Source organism: Condylura cristata, unplaced genomic scaffold, assembly GCF_000260355.1.
Source record: "Condylura cristata isolate star-nosed mole 26May11 unplaced genomic scaffold, ConCri1.0 scaffold00003, whole genome shotgun sequence".
NCBI classification, from domain to species: Eukaryota; Metazoa; Chordata; class Mammalia; order Eulipotyphla; family Talpidae; genus Condylura; species Condylura cristata.
In genome coordinates this window covers 33,912,100-33,927,243 of record NW_004567104.1, presented here as the reverse complement: position 1 = coordinate 33,927,243, position 15,144 = coordinate 33,912,100, and the positions used below count along the sequence as shown (strand labels likewise).

The 15,144-nt window shown below is 39.8% G+C and overlaps 1 long non-coding RNA gene across 2 annotated transcripts in view; it reads right to left on the bottom strand.

Annotated features, from left to right (window-relative positions):
* Positions 1-15,144, bottom strand: part of LOC105854299 — a 61,376-nt gene that overhangs the window by 18,458 nt on the left and 27,774 nt on the right. The window contains exon 2 of one of the 2 annotated variants that reach the window (XR_001145983.1): positions 11,580-11,676. The exons of the other annotated variant lie outside the window; for it this stretch is intronic. This is a non-coding gene — a long non-coding RNA (uncharacterized LOC105854299). The remainder of the gene's footprint in view (positions 1-11,579; positions 11,677-15,144) is intronic. 2 annotated transcript variants of the gene reach the window in all.

The following is a 15,144-nucleotide window of genomic DNA, read 5'->3' as shown; positions in this document are numbered from 1 at the left end:
GGATCAGGAGAGGTCTACCGCGCCATGTGGTCACCTCCGGGGCAGGCGGGGGCAGGAATCGAACTCATGCGGAAGAGGCTTTTAGATTCTCAGTACTGTGCTTTAACCCGCTGCGCCACCAGGGAGGGCCCTGGCCTGGTTTTTTAATGACTTTGTTTCCTATATACACATTGCTAATTCTTAGTTCCCCATTGATTAAAGAAAAATGCTTTCCCAACACGGTTTCCATAGATCAAATTCAGCAGATATCTTGCTCCTCCTCTCCTCTCTTACCACGTCCTCTTTTTCTGTCTCTCCTGGAAAACCTCTTTCTGCCCAATCTGGACCAGTTGGCCTAGTCATCCTTCACTGCTCTCCTGTGTTGGAATTCAAGTTTCTTGAACCTTGCACCTTCTTAAGTCTTTATTGCTTTTAGTGGAACACATTGCCCACAGCATCCTAAGAAATGGTACATAAAAAGTACAATTTTGAGTTCTTCAATGCCTAAAAATGTCTTTAATCTATTCACCTAGTTGACTAACAATTTGACAGCATAATATTCAAGGCTAATTTTCCTTTAGGCTTTGAAGTTATTTCTTCGGCAGCATAATGAAAAGGCCAAGTGACCCTAAACCTTTGTTAGTAATTCATTTTTAGAAGTATTTCCTCATTATCTCTTATGACATCTGTAAATTTTGGCACCTGGATCTCTTTCTTTTTTGTCCCACTGTATTATCTAGCTCTGGCATTCTATGCTCTTTCCATTTCTTTGCCTCCCAAGTCTTTTATTACATTTTAATTTTTATCAGTTTTTATTTATAAGAGCTCTTAACTTCTAATTGTTCTTTCCTCCCTGTTTTTTGCTTCATAAATACATTAGCTTTTCTGACTTTTATATTTAGAAAATTCTTCTCCCTTCATTTTTGGCTTCTGTTAATGCCTTTTATTATTTGGGGCCTTTTAAAAAATATATGAAACTCTATTCAAATGGTCACATGTAGGAATTAGGAACTACAAAATTGGAAGCTGTGTGGTGGCAGGAGGCAGTGTAGGTAGTAGAGTAGACAGATTGCCTTTTCAGTAATTAAATGCCAATGCTGGGGAGTTATGTTTTCCCTGATTAACTTCTAAAGAGAAAAGATTCTTGTCTATGGTTTGGGGTCAATGCCCCAGCCTTGTGAAGAGTATTACTGGAGGCAGGAGATTAGAGGGAGCAGGCTTTCTAATCAACATGTGTACATTCATTGATTCCCATATTTTTGGCTCCAAACCTTACTCTTCATCTAATGATCCCAGCACCCCTAATTTCAAAGTCTCTCTGCTCCACTGTTCCAGTAACTAAATATCTAGTCTTATGTAAAGATAAAGGAAGAGAACTAGAACTGTAAATAGTTATGTTAATTTAAATTAGTACCTTTTACCAGTTCTGCTTCTGTTCATCCAAATCCTGAGTCTTTGAGATTCTATGGAAGAAATCCCCCTTGTCATTGGGATCACACTCTACAAGCACTTTTGCTTTGCTTCCTTCTTTCTGCTAAGGCTATCATTCCTTCTACAAGGTTTCATTTTTTGTTCTCTTTAACCTAATTGGTTACAAACTTACTTTACCTTCATTTTAGTGGATTTTCTGGGATTTGAAAGTATGTGTATACCTGATATGACATGTTTAACAGTGTCACTAGTTGGGATCCCTAGAAGCAGATGCTGAGATTGTTTGGGGCTCAAACTGAGAGACTATCGCTTATGAAAAAGAAAGATGAAGCAGAGTTGAAAATGTAGAAACCAAGCCATGATGCAGGTTTAATAAAGCCTCTGCCAACCCAGCAAGGACCTCTGTAGTGAGAAATGGCAGGGCATTTATTTTCCTGCCTCTTGGAGATGTAGGCTGCACTGAGAAGGGTGTGATCTTGAACAAGATAGCAAGGATGACTCTGTGGGAACCGAAGGAACTGACAACTCTCTGCTATCTGCTCCTCACAGCTGAATAAGTCTCCTTGAAGGGGGATCTGGGCACCGTATCGTCATGCCTATCACAAACTGGAAGCCACTATAAGATTTCTTTCAAAACAACTTTATTGAGCTATGATCCATGTACCAAATGACCCATACACTCAGTCATTTACCCATCACCATATATCTGGAACATTATAATTACTCCTAAAAGAAATCCTCCTCCCCTTAGCCATTCGCTTTCAGTCCTCTCATCACACCCATGCCTAAGCAACTACCAATTAATTTCTGTTTTTATAGATTTGCCTATTTGGACATTTCATATCAGGGTAATCATACAATATGTAGTCCTTTGTAACTGCCTTCATTCACTTAGTATGTTTCAGTGCTCATCGATGTCGTAGCATATGTCAATTTTTCTTTTTATTGTTGAAGATTCCATTGTATGGCTATTATCTATTCATCCATTAGTTGATGGGGAGTTGGGTTATGTTCATCTGGGCTATTGTGAAGAATGCTGCTACAAATACTCACATAAAAAGTTTTTATGTGGACACATTTTCCTTTCTCTTGGCTAGACAGCAAGGAGTGGAATTTCTGGATTGTATGATAACACTGTTTACTATTTGAGAACCTACCAAACTATTTTCATTATTTTACATTCCCACCAGCAGTTGAAGTTTCCTTGGCAAAACTTGATACTGTCTACACTATTATTCTTATTATAAGCTATTCTTATAGCCTAGTGGAATCTCCTTCTGGCTTTATATGGCATTTCCTTGAGGGCTAATAGTGCTAAATATCTTTCATGTGTTTACTGGCTATTTGTATAACTCTTTGGAAGAATGTTTATTCAAATCCTTTGCCCATTTTAAAATTTATTACTTGTCCTTTGAGTTGTAATAGTTCTCTATAGACTTTGGAAACAAGACTCTTATATATAATTTGTAAGTATTTTCTCCAGCTCTGTAGATGCTTATCTTTTACTTCCTTGGTGATGTTCACTGAAGCACAAAAGTTTTAAAATTTGATTATATCCAGTTAAATCTAATTTGTTTTTCATGTTTTTGGTGTCATATCTATAACTTTTATAATCCAAGATAAAAAAGATTTAGAGTTCTTACAGGTAAGTCTTTGATCCATTTTAAGTTAATTTTTGCAATATGGTGTGAGATTGACAAACAAATCTGAATATCCAGTTGTCTCAACCACTACAGATGTTAAAGCTTCAGAATGGCAGAATTAATTGTTTAAAGTTAAGAAAATAGTTACTGAACATCTGTTCTCCATGTAACATTAGATTTCATGAGATATAGGGTCACTCTTCTGAGTTACTAGTTTCTGATTCTTATTCATTGGACTGCTTATTATTAAACATTTATTTATTAATTGCTAGCACTAGAGTGGTAAGCACTTTAATAATGGGCATATGCCATTTAAAATATTTTTGAGGTTGACCTCTGTCATCTACCCATTTCATTTTGAGTAGAATTGTCCAAATGCCCATGGCTTCAGGAAAAATGGATTGGGTACTGGACATTTGTCATGTGTTGAATTAGGTGTCAGACATACAAAGAAATACAAAACATGATATTTTCTGTCTCTGAACTCAAAATCTAGTAGGAGAAAGTGACACAACCTAGAGAAATTTCAACTTATTATTTAAACAAACCATCTTGTCCACAAAATTCAAAGAAGCTTACCGAAGTAATTTTTCTTTAGAACTCCTTTTAATCAGCAGACCACTAATCTTAACTAAAGGAAATTTTTTTTAAATTATAATTTATTTTTACATCATTTTGTGCCTTTTTCCATCTCCGTTGTAATCCCCCTGGACTTCTCATCACCAATTCATCCATGTGCCATCACCATAGTTCCATGCACTAACCCCCCACCTCATTTTTCATCCCATTCCCTATTCCACCCCCATAAAATGTCTCTGGTATATAGTTGTTCATTATTATATTATTATTATCTCCTCCCCCCCAACCCGTCCTTTATGCTCCTGCTATAAGTGAAACCATATTCCAGTATTTTTCCTTTTCTTTCTGGCTTATTTCACTAAGCATGATCCCTGCCAGCTCCATCCATGTTGCCATAAAAGGCATGAGTTCCTCTCTTTTGATTGCTGAGTAATATTCCATTGTGTATAGGCACCACATCTTTTTGATACAGTCATCTACTTTTAGGCATTTGAGTTGATTCCATGTCTTTCCATTTGTAAATGAAGCAGCAATAAACATGGGGGGTACAGGTGTCTTTATGAATCAGTGTTTTTGTGTCTTTTGGGTAGAGACCTAGCAGTGGGATTGCTGGGTGATATGGAATTTTCCATAGTGGTTGTAATAGTTTGCATTCCCACCAGCAGAGCAGAATTACTTTTTCTCCACATCTTCACCAACAATTGTTATTGCTAGTTGTTTTAAGATATGCCATCCTCACTAGTGTGAGGTAGTATCTCATTGTGGTTTTAATTTGTATCTCCCTTATTACAAGTGATTCAACTAAGGGGATTTTTTAAAACTATTTTTTAAGATTTATTTATTTATGCATACAGAGCTGGGGTATAGGCAGAGGTGCAGGGGCGGTGAGAGGATTCACCAGAGACAGTGGGGAGCAGGACAGGCTGGTCAATGATTTACACTGCTGAGGGGAGCAGCGGGTGGGTCAGGAGTGGTCTGCCACACCATGTGGATCACCTCTGCCGCTGGGGATCTAACTCACACCATGTGGATCACCTCTGCCGCTGGGGATCTAACTCACGCAGCAGCTAGCTTGCAGTGCTGAGTCCTTACCCATTGTGCTACGAGGGAGGGCCCTAAGGAAATTTTTTTATATATATAATAGTTTATTTTTACATCACTTTGTACATTTTTTTTTCATCTCAATTGTAATCCCCGTGGGGTTCCCATCACCAAGTCACCCATATGCCATCACCATAGTCCAGTGCACTTCTCTCCACCCCCCACTCTCCCCGTTTTTGATCCCATTCCCCACCCCACCCCCACAAAATGTCTGATATATGGCTGTTCATTATTATTATTATTTTCTCGCCTGGTCCATTATACTCCTGCTATGAGCGAAACCACCCGGTATTTTTCTTTTTCTTTCTGGCTTATCTCATTAAGCATGATCTTTTCCAGCTCCATCCAAGTTGCTGCAAAAAGACATGTGTTTCTCTTTTTTGGTTGCTGAGTAATATTCCATTGCATATATGTATCACATCTTTTTTATCCAGTCATCTACTTTTGGGCATTTGGGCTGCTTCCATGTTTTTCCAATTGTAAATAAAGCAGCAATAAACATGGGGATGCAGGTATCTTTTTGAATCAGTGTTTTTGTGTCTTTTGGATAGTAGGAGTGGGATTGCTGGGTCGTAGCGAAGCTCCATGTTAAGCAGTTTGAGGAAACTCCAAACAGTTTTCCATAGTGGTTGTACTAGTTTTTTTTAATGATCCTATCCTGCTTCCTGATAGTAAAGAAATGGTCGCCTATGTACTTACAAACTTATGTAAATAAATCTTGTTGCAAATTTATACTCATTTTGTCCCTAGTTACTAGTCCTAGAGAGTGTTCCTTTCTCTTTTATATTGCTGCTTTTGTTAATTGGATAAAAGTTGTCCATTTCAAATCATCAGTCTCCTTCCCCATACTACTAAAAAGTCTAATTTTTTTTAAAGATTTATTTATTCATACAGAACTGGGGTACAGGCTAGAGGTGCAGGGGCGGTGAGAGGATTCATCAGGGACAAAGCAGTGAGCAGAAAAGGCAGATTGAAAAAGTACAGTGCTGAGGGGAGCAGTGGGCAGGCCAGAAGAGGTCTGTCATGCCACATGGGTCACCTCTGGGGCGGGCTGGGTTCAAATTCATGCTGAAGTAGCTTTAGCTTCTTAGTGCTGTGCTTTAACCCACTGTGCCACTGGGGAGGGCCCTGTAATGTTTTTTTTGAAATTGATCTTTCTTCTTGACTTAGTGGGGGAAAATTTTCAGCCTTACATAATGACTCTTTACATAGGAATCTTCCTCTCCATCCTAATAAACTGAAGAAGGGAAGTAAGAGTCCAAAATCAAGGGATACAATTAAGAAGTTACATTCTACGGTGTAAAAATATATATATATATATTTTTAAAAGATAATGGATGAAGGCAACTCTGTAATTTAATGGAATGGGAATTAACAAAGACTAGTAGAAAAGCCTTTATAAGGATCTAGTTTTAAAACCACAGTATATAGTTTTGGTCCTAAGGATTCTAGTAAAGCTAGCAAAATTACCCTGAGTTTCCGAGTTTCAAACCTCCTATCTTAAAATAAGTACACTTGAGTCTACGGTCATGGTACAAATTCCTAACTACCTTTCCTATCTTCCCTCTCAATTTCCTACCTTGTCTTGGCTGTATGCACTCTAGAGGTCTGATTACATTGTTTCTTAGGGACTGGCAGGACCTCTCTTTTCAACCTCTCTCAGAGCAAATTTCTTTTCCTGACTCAAAAATTTCAAATTTCTGTGAGTACTCTTTTAATCTGGATTTCTCATCTGAAGGATGTGCCTTATCCACAGGCATGCCAATGTGATTGATGCATGTTCCAGGATAGGTTATGCATTCTCATGATCCTGGCAATTTGAAGACATGGCATTACCAAGGAGTGTAAATTTGCTCCTTCAAATTTCAAGCATTGTGTAGAATAAATGAACCTTGCTGATTTTCCATCACCTACTATTGCCAATACATACCAAGTGGAGGTTCATAAGATTACACTAATTTATTATGGCCTTTGGAATATGCTATAAAATAACTATTTTCTAAAAATTAAATCTATGATGTTTAATTTTGTTCTTGTACTCTTTTTTTTCCTTCTAAAAATTTAGAGCTATAGAGAAGATCCTCAAGTGACCCTAAGCTCAGTAGTTAGGTTCCTACTAACAGAATTTTACTGCAAGAACACCAGGAAGTAGAAGAAAATTTTTAATTTAAACCATATCAATGCTCCCAACTCATGATTAGAAGTGAAATCTTTTAAATGTCTCCCTGATTTTTATATGTGAACAATTGTGTAAGTAATGTTTTCTGTGTATCCTTTTAGCTTTCTGTAATTTCACTGTTAGTGCTGCACCATGAGGAGAGGAACATTATATGTAAAAACCATTATGACTTATTGTTGGCAGGGAGAAGAAAAGCCAGAATAAGTGATTAAAAAGGGAGCGAGGCAAGGGTCTGGTGGGGATGAGGTGTGGAGCTGCAGCTGCTCCCTCAGCATGAGAACAGAAAACTGTTTATGCACGTGGGGGGAACACATGGTCTACTTCCATCCTTGCAGAACCCATATTTCCGCTGAGTTCTCTGCTGACTCTGGTTCTCTGTCCAGAAGGAACTGGCACAATTTTTACTACCTGGAGGGATCAGAAATAAAGATCAAGACCCCTGTTGTGCCTTTGAACAAGTAAGCTTAGAAAGCCACAGAAGGGTGGACAGATTGCTAATAGCAATGGGAGGTGGGGATGTCTTCCACAGTGTGGTCCTAAGGGAATACTGTCTCTGGGTAACCAGGAAGAAGATGAGCAAGGTCTCTGCCTGGAAAAAAAAAAATCATCCTGCCTCAGTAAGGGTTGATCAGAGACACTGGCCCTGTACGTAATGTATACTGTTTAGAGGACTAGTTAGGAAGAATGGTCACATAGAAACAGTGAATCCCCTGTTGAAAATTACCTCTTGGCAATATCCTTCCTTTGGCATGGTAAAGAGTCCTTCATTTCTTGCATAAAACACCCTGGCACCTGCCCATAAAGCTCCTTGGAAATTCTCCCAAATGTACTTCCTGGTACATGCCCAGTTCATGGCAGCCACTTGGGATCACAAATTCTTAAAATTAGCCAGAAGGAATCTCAGAGGTCATCCAGTTAGCTGTGTGAGCCCAACAGACACAGTGAATCATGAATTTTCATCAAGTTTGGCATCTGCATGTGAATTTACATGATGTCACTTCAATGCTGACAAATGAGCAGCCTGGCTGGAGCCAACACTTATGTGGGATGCTTTATCCACAGGTGTTCGTTGGTTAATTTGATGAGAAATCAGTTCTTTCTGACTCAATGGACTGCAGCATCAGCACTCTTGCCTGAACTGGGCTTCATTACTTCATTGTTCCATCACTGTCACCACTATTACTCTAGCTCTGATTTTCTCCCTTTGCCATTGCTGCTTTGTGGTAGGCTGGCTAACTGGCTCACTCTTCTCTTGTCAGCCCTGGCAACCTGGCACGCTGCCTTCTCATAATTTCTCCCCTCAAATCGGAGAGAAAGAGGGCACAGGTCAAGTCTCAGGGCTCAGGTGAGGGCTGACTATCCATCTTTCGTCTTCCCTCCTCTTGTGAGCTTAGGCTCTCTTTGTTCCCTTTAGCCACTCTTTCAACAATGCATTGCAAGTATTGGACACTAGAAAGACTGCCTGCATGGAACCTGATTTCAGTCTAAGGATCAGGGCCTGAGACCAAACTACACATGAAGAGGGAGCTACAGAGAATTTGCTCCAAAGAATACTGGGGTGGGGAGGAGATATACAAGAATCTGTACCCTTAAACTAAGACCTTCTACATGCAAAAGCAAAGAACCAGAAGTGAGATAGGCTGTGGGTTCTTAACACCCACTTGGCCAAGATTTGTCTCCTAATCTGAAGTCATGAGGTTGAGAGGAAGACACACATACATCAAAGATAAACATGGAGGGGAATTGTAAGAGTGACATAAACCAAAAGAGGAAAAGACCCACTTTCCTTTTGGCATGAGTAAAAGCAATGTTTGTCCATTCCATTTCTGAATCAATAAGTAATGTTGCCAGAGAAACTTGAGTTTGGGTAAATTATCTATATTAAGAAGGAAAATTCCCACAAACTCTGAATCAGTGATTTTCAACCTTGGCTTCACAATAGATCATCTAGGGAGATTTAGACAATATTTATCCCTAGAAATTTATGCCTTAGAAATTCTAATTTAATTGGTCTGGGGTGCTGCCCAGGCATTGAAGTCTTTTTTATATCTGCCTAATTAAATCTAATCTGGCAGTCAAGAATGAGAATTAATGTTCTGAAAAGAAATAATATGTAGCAGGGTAAATTTTCAGAGGTTAAGTTTCTCTTGCTTTTCTCTAGAGAGGTACCATAAAGCGGCTTTAAATCACCTTAGACTCTCTATTAGAAGGAGATTATCTTGGAATCGAAAGTGTCTTTCATACAGGTAGGTATACAGGAGCCTGTGGAGTCTGAATTCAGCAGTCTTTGTCTAGATAACAGGATTAGATGCTCTGGGGTTTGCTTGTTCTAAGAAAAAGGGTACTTAACCCATGAGAGTCTCAGAGAAAGAAAAGGATAGTGGTTCAGGGTCAGCTGGTGTCCTAGCAAGTGTTATATGTGACTCTTGCCTTTGCTTTTACAGCTCTGTATTTGAAATTCCTTTCTTCCTCCTATCAAGTTTTCAGCTCAAATATCAGTTCTCCTTCCTGCAGTTTTCCCTGACCACCTCTGGTAAAAATCCATCTATCTTGTGTTCCTAGAGTATTGTATGCATATTCCTATTCTGCAATTTTCATATTATATTACAGTTATCAATTTAACTGCCATCTTCCTTCCTAAATCAGTGATTTCACTTTCATCTTTATGTAACAAATGTTCGGATCGTGCCAGGCATATGGTAGTTACTTCACAAATACTTAGCGAGCTAATCAGAAGTAATAAATTAGATTTCCAGATGAGTTCAAAATCCTGTTCTAATAATGGTAGAAAATGATAATATGGAATTGTCTGTCTTTAAAGTACTGTAAAATCTAAGTACACAATCTGTCAATGGTTCAGGCAGCCTGTGGATAGGGTAGAAGAGTGACTGGAGGCAAGGCTGGGAAGATGCGCTGGAGCTTATGAGAAACTGTAAGTACTGAGGGAGGCACTTGAACTTTGCACAAAGGCATTGTGGAGCTAGAGGAGTCCTTCCATTAGAAAATGACAAAATCGGATTTGCCGTTTAGAAAAGAATCAACCTGGTGACTTTCTGGAAGTGTTGTTATAGTATAATAAAGTGGAATACCAGGCAGGAGGTTATAGTCTCAATGAGAGCAGAAAGCATATTTTGTATTCCTAGTTCCAAACAAGAGATTTGCTAATTAATATGGATTGAACTGTGTGCCCCTCACCTCATTCATATGTTAGCGTCCAAGCATCCTCCCTCCCCATATTTCAGAATGTGGCTTTATTAGAAGTTACAATCTTTGAGTATGTCATTAAACTAAAATTTTTTTTTTAAGGGTAGACTTTAAATCAGCGTGACAAGTATCTTTATAAAAAGAGGACATTAGGACACAGACATAAAGGGAAGACATATAAAGTCAAAAGGAGAAAACTGGGTATCAGCAAGGCTAGGCCACGGGTCATAAGGAACAAGTTCTGCTGATAACTTTGATCTCAGACTTCTATCATCTGTAATGAGAAAATATGTTTCCGTTGTTTAAACCTTCCAGTCAGTGGTACTTTGTTATGGCAGCTCCAGCAGCTCTAGCAACTAATAATAAATAACCCATTGGTAACAGTAGATTGATGTTAAGTATGACTTTTCATGACCAATATGCTATGGCTTGGTGCAGTTCCTGGGCCAGAGAACAGAGATTTTAACAAGAAAAGCCTGCCCAAACTTTTAAATGAGAACATCATAGAAATGTCCCAGAGCAACCTAGGTAACCCATATGAAGTAACCCATACATATAAAGCTTTCAAAAACCTTGAAGCTAATTTTTCATCCATTTTAGATATCCCAGCATGAATATATTATACATTGATTTTGATCATTTTTGTACTTCTCCCTCCAATTCAACCTCAGACATGAATACTTGCACACTTAAATATATAACCTATTGAGAGAATCTGCAGATATAGCCTTGTGATTCTGTTGGTGGTAAAGTAACTCTGTCCTATTTTGGTTACGGTGACCACAGAAGTAGTCATCCAACTCCAAGTGAGCCAGTGTAGGAGCACCTGGCTGGCCAATCAGACTCTCACTGTCTAGCTCTCTTGCTTTGTCATTTTTTTTTTAAGCTTTATTTATTTATGCATACAAGAACTGGGGTACAGGAAAGAGGTGGGGGCGTGGGGGTTGAGAGGATCCACCAGAGACAGAGTGGGACACAGACAGATTAACTGAAACACACTGCTGAGGGGAGCAGTGGGCGAGACAGGAGAGGTCTGTCATGCCACGTGGATCACCTCCCTAGCTGGGGATCAAACTCATACTGCAGTAGCTATGGACAGCTTCATAGTGCTCTACTAGGGAAGGCCTTGCCTTCTCATTCTAACCAAGAAGCCTAGATAGAGGTTGAGGGCGATGGCAGCTGAATAGTGTTTATAGTTTATAGAATTTGAGTTTGAAAACTAAGAATGACTACTGCTGAGGTTTCTAGATACAGCTCTTCTGAAGTCTCTCAGTTTGTAGGAGATAGATATTATATTCTAGTCCACATCTCCCTTTACTGAGATGCAACAAGATGCATCCTAGTACAGTGGATAAAATGAAGTCTATAACATATTGGGGGGTGCAGCGTTGAGAAGTAGGGTACAGAAGAGAAGAAAAACAAAAATGGAAAAGTGGCTGCTTCCAAGATTCATGTAAACTTACCTTTGAATCGTCTTAAAATAATAATCATTTCATTTATATATGAATGAATATATACATATGCCATATCAGAATACTCCATATCAGAATGGGGTGTTACCTAGAAAAGAAAGGATATGAAATTGAAGCATGGAATTCCATGACCTACATAGTGTTTATTTTGTCTAAACACTAATATTTATTTCCTTATTTTAAAAAAGGCCAGAAATAGTCCAGAACCATTTCTAGTTTAGGCATCAGAGAGTTATTAGGGACCTAGGAAAAAGAAGGACACTTCAAATTTACTCCCTTAATGTTAAAATGAACACATGAGGCCCACCCCCCCCTGGTGGCGCAGCGGGTTAAAGCACAACACTAAGAAGCTAAAGCCACTTCAGTATGAGTTTGATCCCTGCCCCAGAAGTGACCCACATGGTGCGGCAGACCTCTCCTGACTGCCTGCTGCTCCCCTTAGGAATGTACTTTGTCAGTTGGCCTGCTCTGCTCCCTACTCTGGTGAATCCTCTCACCCTTCGCATCTCTGGCCTGTACCCCAGTTCTGTATGCATAAATAAATCTCTTAAAAAAACAACACATGAGGCCCTCCTGGTGGCGCAGTGGGTTAAAGCACAGCACTGAGAATCTGAACCCACTTCCGCATGAGTTCGATCCCCGCCTGCCCCGGAGGAGACCACATGGCGAGGCAGGCCTCTCCTGACTTGCCCGCTGCTCCCCTCAGCAGTGTACTTCCTCGATCTGCCTGTTCTGCTCCCCGCTCTGTCTCTGGTGAAGCCTCTCGCTGCCCCTGCACCTCTGGCCTGTACCCCTCAGTTCTGTATGCATAAATAAATAAATCTTTAAAAAAAAAAACAACACATGAAACACAAACATTATCTAATTTTTTTCAAGAAACTTTAAATACATGCCTACATTTTCCATCTCCTTCAGCAATTAAGTATTATAAACAATTGAGAGGTGCTATCTGAACCCATGTATCATTTAAATTAGGAAATTTTGTTAGCTTTCTGAATTGTAACTGAAGCCTGTATGTTAAGTATTTAAATCATGTTACTTCTCAAAATATTTAGTGAGGTGATTTTGATGTGTGTCTCACATTTGTTTTCTCTGACACAGTTTTGCCAGATGAGTATTGCTTTCTGTCTGTCATAGATTCAAGAATCATATTCTTGAATCTAGGATCTGAACATTGGATTCTAAGCTGATGAAGCTGGTCTTCTAAGAGAAGTCTGAGGGCTTCCCCTTCCCCAATGTGACTAGATAGCATCCCTCAGAATGGCTCTCTAACTAGCACTCATGAAGAGAGAGAGAGGCCGAGGTGGGTGAGTGGGAGGGCCTGGTCTTCCCTTCTCAGCATCTGTGACAGAGGAAATAATTAGAAATAAAAGACCATGTGTAAATTCAGGATCAGAAACTTGGAGCCTGACTCAAGCTGACTCAGACAACAGTAGAAACAGCGTAACAGACACATAAGGACAAGATAGGATGGTCCAGAGATTAAGAGCACAGGTAGACCTACCGTCCCCTTCTGAAGAGATAAATGGTAATAACAGAACCTGCCTCGGAATGTATGCCGACGACTAAATGTGATACTAGATATAAAATTATTTGATTCCACCTCATGTGTAATAATTGTTTTATATTAGTAATATAAAGTTCTTCAACCCGAAGAAGAAACACGCAGTAAGGGGATAGGGCCAAGGTCAGTAGCATGAGAGGATGTAAGGATGGTGTGACTGTATCTCCTACTACCTTGTTTTCCACTTACACCTGTCCCAGAAGCAGCCGGTGCTCCTTTGAATTTTCTGCACCAACATACAATAAAAACCGAGAAAAACAAGGGAACAACTGTGCCTTTCTCCCTTGCTCAGTATTTTTGTTCCCCGTGAAAAATACTCTTAACTGCCCAGATTAAAAACAACTTCCACCCCAGCCCACCAAAATGAAACAAAATGAAAATCCTGTCCAGAGAACCAGGAGATTTAAGTGGTAGCAGCAGTGACCAAGTATTTGGCTGTCTGGCTCCTGTGTGTTGGCGCCTCTCGCCCCACCATCTCCACCCCAGTTCTGGCTTCCCTAGTTGACTTCTCAGCATAGCAGCAGAGGGTGTGCTCAGCAGCTCTGTCCAATAACTGAGGGACCTGCAGCAGCCCCCAGTGAGGAGGCCAAGCTGTTATTCAGACTTCAGAGCACATTTGGAGGATATTCTTCTTGGCTGCTACTAACAGCTCTAGATTTTGTATTTTGTTAGTGATGGCTACCCTGATCACTTTTTTGGTTAATTACTTTCTTCCCCACTACATTGTATCTTTAACCTCTTTCCCCCTTTCACCCATCTCCTTATTTATCCTTATGAGTAATAACTTATTCTGACATACTTGCATGTAAACTCTCTCCAACCTGATGGATATAGGAAACCCAATTTTGAATCCCTTTGCTTCTGTGGTTCGAGCTGAGGCTGCAGTCTATGTTCTATAGTATTTTACCAGCCCTCAGTTTGATCTGAGGAGTCCTTCAGTAGAATCATGCATGCAATCAGGCTCTTCTTTCCAGAGCCTGAGACCTTGAACCTTTCAGAGTCATGTCGGGTGCTTCTCATTTTTCTGTGGTAAAGCCCAAGTTAGCTCATCTCATATTACTTTTCACAAAGAAAACAGGCTTGTTGATTTTGACTGAAGACTGGACTAGAACACTGGGGTTTGACATAGATGCCCCTGAGAATGCTGTAGTCACAACTGAACACTGTGGATCTGAGGCCCTAGCTCTTCCTCCCCTTCTGCCCCCCTCCCCCACTTCCTTTTGTCAAAGAGAAATGCTGTCTTGAGTTTCCCATATTTTGGCTTTGTGTTGGATATTCTGTTTGCCTATATAAATCCAACCCTCACCCCTCTCCATCTTCTTGGTTTTTGCCCCCAGGAAACTGACTTCTGTGGACTGCATCACCTGGTATCCTCTCCTTCGTTAGCTTTCTATTGCGTTAATCCAATGGGAGGAGCAACAGGAGATGAGGGAGTAGGGGAGCAAAAAGCAGGGAAATTTACTCCCTCACTCTTTCTCTTCTAGGGTGTGCTTTGGCAAGAGCCATACTCTACCAAAGTCTTCTGCACTCCTCTCCCAACTGACTTCTGGTGGTACTCTTGTACAGTGTATTTACAGTTCTTGCCAGGAGACAGATTTGGGATGTTATGATCAGTTGGTACTTCTGTCCTACAGATTCCCCTTCCTTGGATAAAACTTTGAAGGAATGCAATCTTTCTCATTGTTTTTGTTAACCACCCCCTTAATTAAAAGTGAATTTTCACATAACTTCGGGAAGAAATGAAGCAGAAAAATGGAGCAGTTGAGAGGAAAATTAACAATTATTTTATATAAGTATAGAATTTAAATATATGTTGATCAAAGCTATTTTAAAAATGAAACTGTTTAGGATGAGTCTTTCTCTACTTATGTCTGTCTAGCCTTTACATTTCTCAAAATCAAAAGGAATATTTTTTAAAAAATATTTATTTATTTATGCCTACAGAACTGGGGTACAAGCCAGAGGTGCACGGGTGGTGAGAGGATTCACCAG